This window comes from Zalophus californianus, chromosome 4 (assembly GCF_009762305.2).
Source record: "Zalophus californianus isolate mZalCal1 chromosome 4, mZalCal1.pri.v2, whole genome shotgun sequence".
NCBI classification, from domain to species: domain Eukaryota; kingdom Metazoa; phylum Chordata; class Mammalia; order Carnivora; family Otariidae; genus Zalophus; species Zalophus californianus.
The window spans coordinates 47,026,488-47,035,164 of NC_045598.1; the positions used below are offsets into that span (position 1 = coordinate 47,026,488).

The 8,677-nt window shown below is 50.0% G+C and overlaps 1 protein-coding gene across 4 annotated transcripts in view; it reads right to left on the minus strand.

Moving 5' to 3' along the window:
* DAB1 (DAB adaptor protein 1) overlaps positions 1-2,597 on the minus strand; it is a 1,151,191-nt gene extending 1,148,594 nt beyond the window's left edge. For 2 of the 4 annotated variants that reach the window (XM_027568673.2, XM_027568671.1), the window contains exon 1: positions 2,414-2,597. The gene's annotated coding sequence lies outside the window, so the exon portion shown is untranslated. The remainder of the gene's footprint in view (positions 1-2,413) is intronic. The other 2 variants (XM_027568672.2, XM_027568674.2) reach the window with 2 other exon arrangements.
* Between the last annotated feature and the right edge of the window lie 6,080 nt (positions 2,598-8,677).

The following is an 8,677-nucleotide window of genomic DNA, read 5'->3' on the forward strand; positions in this document are numbered from 1 at the left end:
TCTTCCTTTTCTTCCTTCATTCTCTACCTCTCCTGCCTCTTTTCGAAGCCTGAAGCTATCTCTGTCTCTCTCTCTCTTTCCACTCTCCCCATCTTATCCTCTTTTGCTCTGTCTTCTCTCCCTTCCTTTTCCCCCAATCTCCCTACCTACTCTATAAAAAAGCTTCAATTTTAGAAGAGAAGGAAGGTCTTTGCTAGCACAAGAGCCTGAGCAACAAATAGGATCACAGTGAGGTGAATGGCTGAGTCCAGCTTCAAGGAAAAAAAAAAAAGAAATCTTGGAAAAGAGAGAAGGCTGAACGGTGGCCCTTCATTTTGAGGAAGGCGGGTGGAGCTTATGGCTCCCAGTTGTCCCTGAACACCAGTATCACTAGGCAGTCTTCCAGCTGGGCAATTCCTATTTGCTCCGAAGCCCCAGCCAGCTTTCTCCGCTGGGAGTGAGGTGGCACTGCCGATGTCACATCGCACTGCTCAGCTACTCCTCTTGATCAGCTCAGAAAGGAAGAAAAGCCATAAAATTCAGAACCAGCTCATGTCAGCATTGCAGGGGATGTCAGTGACCACCTGGTCCAACGTGGTCAGGTCACCGGTGGAGAGACGAGGGCCCCGGCTCACTAAATGTCAGGGGGACTCATTATTAGAAAACCCAGACCTAGGACCTGTTGCAAAAATCCCTCTGCCCTGGGAACAGCTCTAGGTGTCTGCCTTCTGAAAAGAAATCTGCGATATAGGGTCCACATGCATAAACAGATAGGATAAGCTTAAAATAGAGACAGAAAGGGACTCAAATGCACACGGAACACATTAGAAATCCCCTGTATGCTGTTGGCAAGAAGGATTTGAGAAAGGAAGTCTGTTGAAGATGGGGCTGCAGTGGTGGAGAGCTCTAAGCTCTGAAGACCTTTTTAATATGGCTGTATTGTAATACTGCAGTGCCAAACCCCGCCAGTCACTCCAAAAAAGAAAAAGGAAGCCCAGCTTAGCAGCAGAACTTCCCAGCCCAGGAGACAGATTGTCTTCCATTTGCACACATTTAATAACCGCTTTATTTAACAAGACTGGGGGAAATGTGCATCCTCGGAAGGCACAGCACAAGAACCTCCTTCTGCAACGACGCGATTCTTTGGACACGAAACTAAAATGCATTCATCTGGACTCAGCCTCCCAAAACAGCAGCAAAGCCACCGTGAGGCGATTTCCAGGCGAGAGCCCCTCAGAGACAAGGGGGATGGGGCTGGCAAGCAGGGGACACTCCTTTTCTGAGCTGTTGGAAACAGGCTGCCTGCAAAGTCCACCCGACTGTGCTGCCAAGGGTTAATTTCCTGGGGGGGGGGGGGGGCGGAAAAAAGGAACTGATGCACGCACTCACACCCCTACTGAATCCCCACAACCTCTGCCACCACCACACATTTGGGTTTTTTTTTTTTTTTTTCTCTTAAATTCCCAGAAATTCCTTGATCAGCCATATCTTTTCGGAACAGCCCCTCCACCTGGGCTGGTTTCCCATCTCATCACCAGCGAAAGCCCAGAGAGCTGGGCATAATTATTTTGCTACAAGGTTATGCCTAATTGGCCACTAACCTAATTGATTAATCATCTCATTTTTCAAGGCAGCATCAAAGAGCCAAACTGAGGCGGGGGTGGGGAGGGAGGCCGGGGGGGAGAGAAAACATGTGTCCAGGTGGCGCGAGGGGTAAAATTACAGACTGGGGGAAAGACCCGCAGCCACCTTGCCTGGTTTCTGGACACAGGAGTGGACAGAAAATCACAGAAAACCCAGAATGAGTGGGGAAATGCGCAAGACCACAAAAGGACAGAGCCGGGAACCTCGACGCTGCCCAGCCAGCCTGAGTCCAGCCGCCTCGGAGACGATGAAGTTGTTGGCCCTGGGCTGGGAAGGGTTAAGTGGCTGCGCGTCAACCCAGTCTCGGGTAGCATGGGGGGAGCAAAACCCACTTGTCCCAGTGCCGGCGAGTCCGCGTGGGGGCCCCCGGTGGTCGCCCTCGGGTTCCGGCCACAACTTGCGCGGCTCTGCGCGGCGGCCCTCGCCGGCGTCTTTGCGCGCCACCCAAAACTTTGCGCACACTGCAGCCGCCGCCCGCCCGCTTTTCGCCGCGAGTCGCACGCCTCCAAGTGCCGCGGCAGCCCCTCCGCAGCCGCCGCTGCCCGGCTTCGGGCTCCAGACTTTTCCCTCGCTGCCTCCAATTCCCACCCAGGGGGCTCCCCCGCGGCCGCGGGAGCGCGGCACCCTCCCCGCGGTGGGCAGGCGGTGCGGGCGCGGCGTTCCAGATGACCACCTCGCCGGGTCCAGGCAGCACCCGCGGGACAGATTGGTCCGCGCGGCCATCCCCACCCCGGCGCGCCCACCCCGAGCCTCCCACGCCGAGGCAGGCAAGCGCAACACCTTCTCCTACCTTCTAGCCGCTGAGGACCACACTCTCCGCTCAGCCCTCTAGACTCATCCTCTGGCTGCAGGAGAGGGCGACGGGACTCTGCTTTTGTTCCCTGGGGCTGGCAGGTCCGTGTGGGGCTAGGGCGCGGGAGCCGCCGCGGAGCTTGGGTATCCCGGACGGGGATGCTCAGCTCACTCCCAGCAGCTCTGCCGGCAGCAGTAGCGGCGGTGGCAGCAGCGGCGGCGGCAGCAGCGGCGGCAGCGGTAGAGATAGTGCCGGCTCTCTGCAGGCCACATCTTTCATACCTTATACATCACTACCGCATTCCCCCGAATAGGGGAGCCCCACAGCATTTCGCCACCTAGCGCAGAACGCAGGAGCCCGCAGCAGTGGCAAAGCCGACCCGGCCAGAATTCGAGCACTTGGAGGGAAGAAGGACCTCAGTACCCGGGGGCCGACTCCCTCCCGTCTCAGATCTCAGTGAGGCCTACAACTTGCAGCCATTCTGCAGTGCTCACCTTCTGGGACGGGCTGTTCCTGGGAGAGGTCTGGACTTGAGGCCATGCAGTGACAGTTTATTAGGGGGAGCCCTCTTTGATGCTTCTGGAGTCTTAGCCAGCACGTGCCTTTACACAGCCTCTTCCTCGCTTCCCTCTTCACACACAGGAGGCTTTGCACCAGTAGACGTTCTCTGTGTCTTGCAGACACATTTCTGCTCTTCCCAAGATCCAGTATGTAGGCTTAGGAGCAGGCATACAAGGGTTCCAGTCACAGCTGTGTGACCATAAGCAAACTGCTGAATGATGGAGCCTCAATTTCTTCATCTGCAAAATGGGAATCAGATGATCTGTCTCATAGGATTGTTGTGAGAACCAAATGAGATAAGCACAGAGCTTGACACATGCTGAGTGATAGCTTTCTTCCTCCATCCCGTACAGGTCCTCCTTTCCTGGGATAGTAATACATCAGTAACAACTCGCCTATTCACAAGTATTTATTGTGTGCTTACTTATGTGACAATCTCTATTTTATGGAGTGGGGTAGGACTTTCCCAAAAAGATAGGCAAGTGATCCTTACTCTCTTGAAACTTTCTTACTAGTACAAGGACACAGAAAATAAACCAGCAAATTAGCAAGACCCTGACAGATAGTAATAACAACTACAGCAATGTAAGTGACAACAACTTAATGTCAGGTGGTAGCATGTGATAGGAGATGACCAGGGTAGGACATCCGGCTCTTGGTTGAAAGGACTGTCTGAGAAGATGGCAATGATAAGGGGCCAGGCATTAAAGATCTGAAAGGGAAAACACTAAAGACAGAGAGAAGAGCAAGTGCAAAGGCCCCAGGGCAGGAGTGAGTTGAATGCATTTGAGGAGTAGAAGGAAACTTACTGTGGCTGGAATATAGCAAGAGTGGTCATTAGTGGTATGAGATAAAGTGAGGAGGTCAGAGAAAGAGGTTGGCCTTATGGGAGGAAGTCAGGTGATTCGATTCAGAAGTTTGGAGTTCAGAGGGATGTGATTGTTCTGGGATTGGAGATAGTAGAATTTGCATTTGTAAATGCTCACCTAGGCTGTTACCTGTTATGCAGAGAATGGACTGGAAGAGGCCTGGATGGAAGCAGGGGGACCAATCAGAGGCTCCTACAGTAGTGAATAAAAGTCCCCTTCCAGTCCCTGGCTAGCACGACTGCAGTGACCTCTCTTCTTCTGCTAGGTTAGCTAGGGGGAAGGGCCTCTTGGCAGGTACTCCAGGAGCTTGAACGTGAGTTTCTCCCACCACTCTTAGTATCCCTTTCCTCACCTGGAAAATGTAAATAATAGTATATATTCTTATTAAATTATTATGAGTATTAAATAAGGGGACAAAGGCACCTAAGGTGTTAAATAAGTGTTCATTTCATCTTCACTATATCCATCACTTCTAGAACCTCCAGAGTGCTCCTCCAGGGGCCTCCAGAGTGCTCCTACAATACCGCTGCTCCATCTGGGGGAAGGGAGGGTTGGCCATCCCTACCCTGGAACTTTCCTGCCTGGCACCTGGCAGGGGTAACCTGTTGGGTCTCGAGAGAGTTCCTCTTGGCACCTGCTGAAAGGCTTGTATTGGTGATGCTGGCCTCTGCACCCATCATCTATCATCTTTCCAAGCAGGAAACCAATTTTCATTTTGTTTAGGTTGTTTTGATTTTTTTTTCCTGCGTGACACCATCATCTAGTTTAAAGAATGCAGGACATCATCACATGAAGCACTCGAAGTATAAAAATAGGAGGGAAAAAAAAGGGCTGGGTGGGGTGGGGTGGCTTGTAGATCCAGAGATGGCAGGAAAGGAAAACAGACAGTCCTTTCTCTCTTAGCAACAGGAGTAAAGGTTCTCAGCTGAGACACATGAAAATTCTCTTGCAACCATGCAGTGTAATAGATTCCCGATGCCTTCAGAATTCTTTTCCCCATGGATACCACAGAAATAGGAATGTTTGGGTATTCCCCCCTTTGACAGATGAAGGAGCTGAACCCCAGCTGGTGATATAATAGAGCCAACACTTGGACCCAGGTGTCCTTGCCTTTCTCCCTCTCCGTGCCTAAATGCTTCAAGTGACCCCAACCTAACAATGCTGTCTAACTTACAGTACTCTCAAGCATTTATCCAACTGAGACCCAGAACTGTAGGTCTCAAAGATAGTCAATTCGTTCCCTTGCACCCACCTCAATGTATTATACTCCTCCCCATCTTTCTCCATGCCAGTTCTCTTTGGATACTAGGATACTGAAGTCCAAACAAGGATCTAAAATGTCAAGTGGCCCCAGAAACTGACTTACTCGCTCACATTTACAGGTTGGAGATAAGGAAAGAACAGATGATAATGGGTGCATCTTTGATATGCTGCATGGCTCTGAGAGAGAATGTGAGACCTGGCTTTGAGTCCCTGCTCTGCCATTTATTGTGTGTTCTTGAGCAAGTTCTGAGCGCTGCCTAAGTTTTAATTACCTCATCTATAAAGTCAGGTCTTATCTTATCTCCCCCCAGGAGTTGTGAATACTAAAGGGGCTGCTATCAGGGTGTACTCAAAATACATAATACACCTTAAATACTTGTATGCTTCTCTAACCCTCCCCTTCTGTCCCACTACCATTGCTGTGTTGGTTGACAAAGGACTCTCCAGGGGAAAAAACAAAGCCCTGATTTGTGGCATTTGCCAATTCCCTTGGTGTAAATATTCTCACCATATCTGATTTCGAGTTACCAACATGATGTCACTGAAAGTGGAGTTGGGGGGAGGGGTGCCCCATAGCTCTTGTGAGCCTGTACTAGCTGAATTCAGCACACCACTGCCCATCACTCATAGAAATCAACCCCAGACAGGTGAGTTCCAGTTTATAACTCACAAATCCTTTGTTCTATATCCTGTCCTGAGATAATCACAAGATTCCTTGAAGGGAAATATCATCCCTATATATCTGACAGGCAGGGAAACTGAGACTGGGAGGGACTGAGTGATTTACCCAAAGTCAGACAACTAGTAGGTAAAAGAGCCAAGACTCATGCCTGCACCTGCTGGCTCCAAATCCAGTGAGCCTTCCACCTCTGTGTCATTCATTCCCTTGTGAGATCACTGCCTGTATTTCTTTTCCGGTGCTAAGATCCCAGGGCCTGAGCTTCCGTTTTTCAGTCTGACAGGAAAGAATAGTAATCCCTGCCCGGCCTTCTTCATAGATGCCCTGAGAATCAAATGAGATAATGCAGATGAAAGTGTTTTTCAAAGCATAATGCACCTTACAAAGATAAAAGGATGAATATTACGGTCAGTAGCTGGAGGAAAAATTTGGAAGCAACAAATCCCAGGCCTTGTGGGGACTTACACCACAGGGGAGGCAGGACCACCCTGGACAAGTTCATTCCAGATCTACACTCCAAGGAAAACATGGGACAAGATGTACACTCAGTCCCCCTTTTAAACGTTTATTGGTACAGAGATGGTTGGAATTGTTCTTCAGAAGCCTTGTTGCTTTTCCTGCTTGCTCTCTACAGAAATATGCTTATTCCCTACTCCAGTGCTGCCTTCCACCCCGCTCACCTCCGCCTGAGAGGTCAGGATCACCAGCTTAAAGCAAAGGGAATTTATTGGCTGGTGTCACTTGGCAGTCCAGAGGAGTCCAGCCTAGAGTCTTCATTGATTCCAATGCTGTCATTTTGTCTGTGATCCACCTCCATCTCTCTCTCCCTCTCCCTGTCTCTCTCTTCTTCACTTTCCTCTGTAGCTTGCCCTGCCTGCATTCCCCCCACTGCAGAAAGCTTCTTTCCAAAGGGAGGGTGGCGGGTGGGGACATGGCTACTGGGAGCTCTGGTTTTATATCATCTCAAGAAAGAGATACTCTACCTCCCAGGTTCAAACATACAAAACCTACCAAAAAAAATTTTTTTTTCTTCCTGTCCTGGATTGGATCCCATGCCTAACCCCTAACACCAAGGGTAAAAGCATACTATGACTGGCCAAGCCTGACACAGACCCAATCTTGAGGCCAAACATCATGGAGCAGGGGAGAGGCAGTTTCCCTACAGCAGGAAGAGCCCATTACCAGTAAAGAGTACTGGACACAACATTAATGGGCATCTACTGTGGCGGCAGAGCCAAATTCAGACTTTGATTTCAAAGCCTTTGCCTGTTCTACCATTCTGCACTGATTCCAAGCGTGGAGCACAGCAGGGTTAGAAACCTAGGATGGCAAGCAGATTGCATCTGGAATGACAGAATATCAGCTTTATAAGTCAAGGCGATGTCTGATTTATTCTTCAGTATCCTGCACATTTTAGGCACTTGGCTAATGTTTATTGAACGAAGGACACCACCAGTTGATTGATAAGAAATGGAAGGATTCTGAGTGCCTACCAGGAATCAATAGAAAAGAAGGCTGGGATTGATGACTGATGGAGGCCAAGGGTGGATGTGGATGGTGGCTGTATTTAGTACCTATTTGCTGACCCTGCTCTGTAGCCAAGGCTCAGCATGGCAGGATCATCACTTTCTGTAATCTGGTGGTGTTTCTGCTTAATACCAAGTGTCATTTCTTAGAATACTGCATTTCCAACTATGCCAGAGAACAGTGTGCAATTCCTTTTGGCCTAGTGGCATTGAGCCACCGCTAGAAGGCTGCCATTCTCAACCTAATGCAGGAAGTCTGCCTTGGGCCATCCACACTTTCTCATACTTGTCTTCTTCATGACCAAGGCAAGCACTGGCAGGTGACTACTCCACGGAACAAAGGGATGGGGGGAGGGGGAAGGAAGAGATTGCCAAATTGGGAGTCAGAAGACAAGAGTGGTTCTAGTTCGCTTTTGGCTGGTAACTTCCTCAGTGATCTGGGAAACGGTATTTGGGCCTCTGTTTTGTACTCAACTAATGTTCATTATTCCACTTTCATGTAATTATCAAAATAAGCCTGTAAGGTAGGTACTATTCTGTCCATTTTACATATAGAGAAACTGAGACCTAAGGAGATTAAACCGATGTGTCTGAGCTGCCCTGTTTGGAGGTAACATGGCTAGGAGTCAGTTCTGGGACTTCTTGCCCCGGTGACTACTCCCCCCACCGCATTACTGCTGCTTCCCCAGGGCCTTTGGCCATAGAGCTCAGCTGCAGGGTCTGAGAAAAGAGGGGTCCCTTCCAGCTCAGCCCTTCCCTGAAGAGAGAGGGGACTGAGAGCCAGGTGCTACCTTTTGGAGAAGGTGTATTTTTCTCCCCCGGTAGTGGAGGTTTAAGAGAATACCCTTTACCATCACTGGCATTGTTGCCAAAGAATCTACGGGTACACAGTTGCCAGGGTGATTAGAGTGACTGCAAGGAGGATGGACTTGGCAGGAAAGGCTCCACGGAAGCTCCATAGAGTTCTGAAGATGGCACGGGCCTGCCCTTGCAACTGTGAGCCTCTGGGTGTGGTCCATGAGCCGAACGTCCACTCTCCAAGGGCCAGTAGGCAGGCAGCACAGCACCTTGACAGGCTGTGAGCAGACGTTGGGAAAGAGGAAGCAAAATGGGGAGGAGAAAAGGTGGGAGCTTTAGACACTTAAATATGTGTTGAATTGTGGAAACTTATTCAGAAATGTGCTCAGATGGTAATCAGAGGGATCCACTACAATGCCACGATTTGTGACACACCTACAATGTGCATGAGGTCCTTGAACCCCCCTTTGTCCCCACAGTACATTATTTTAGCATCGCATCTACACTGTTTGCCTGGCCGTCGTCCCCCACTAGCCTGCAAGTTCCTCGAGGCTGTGGGCTCTGT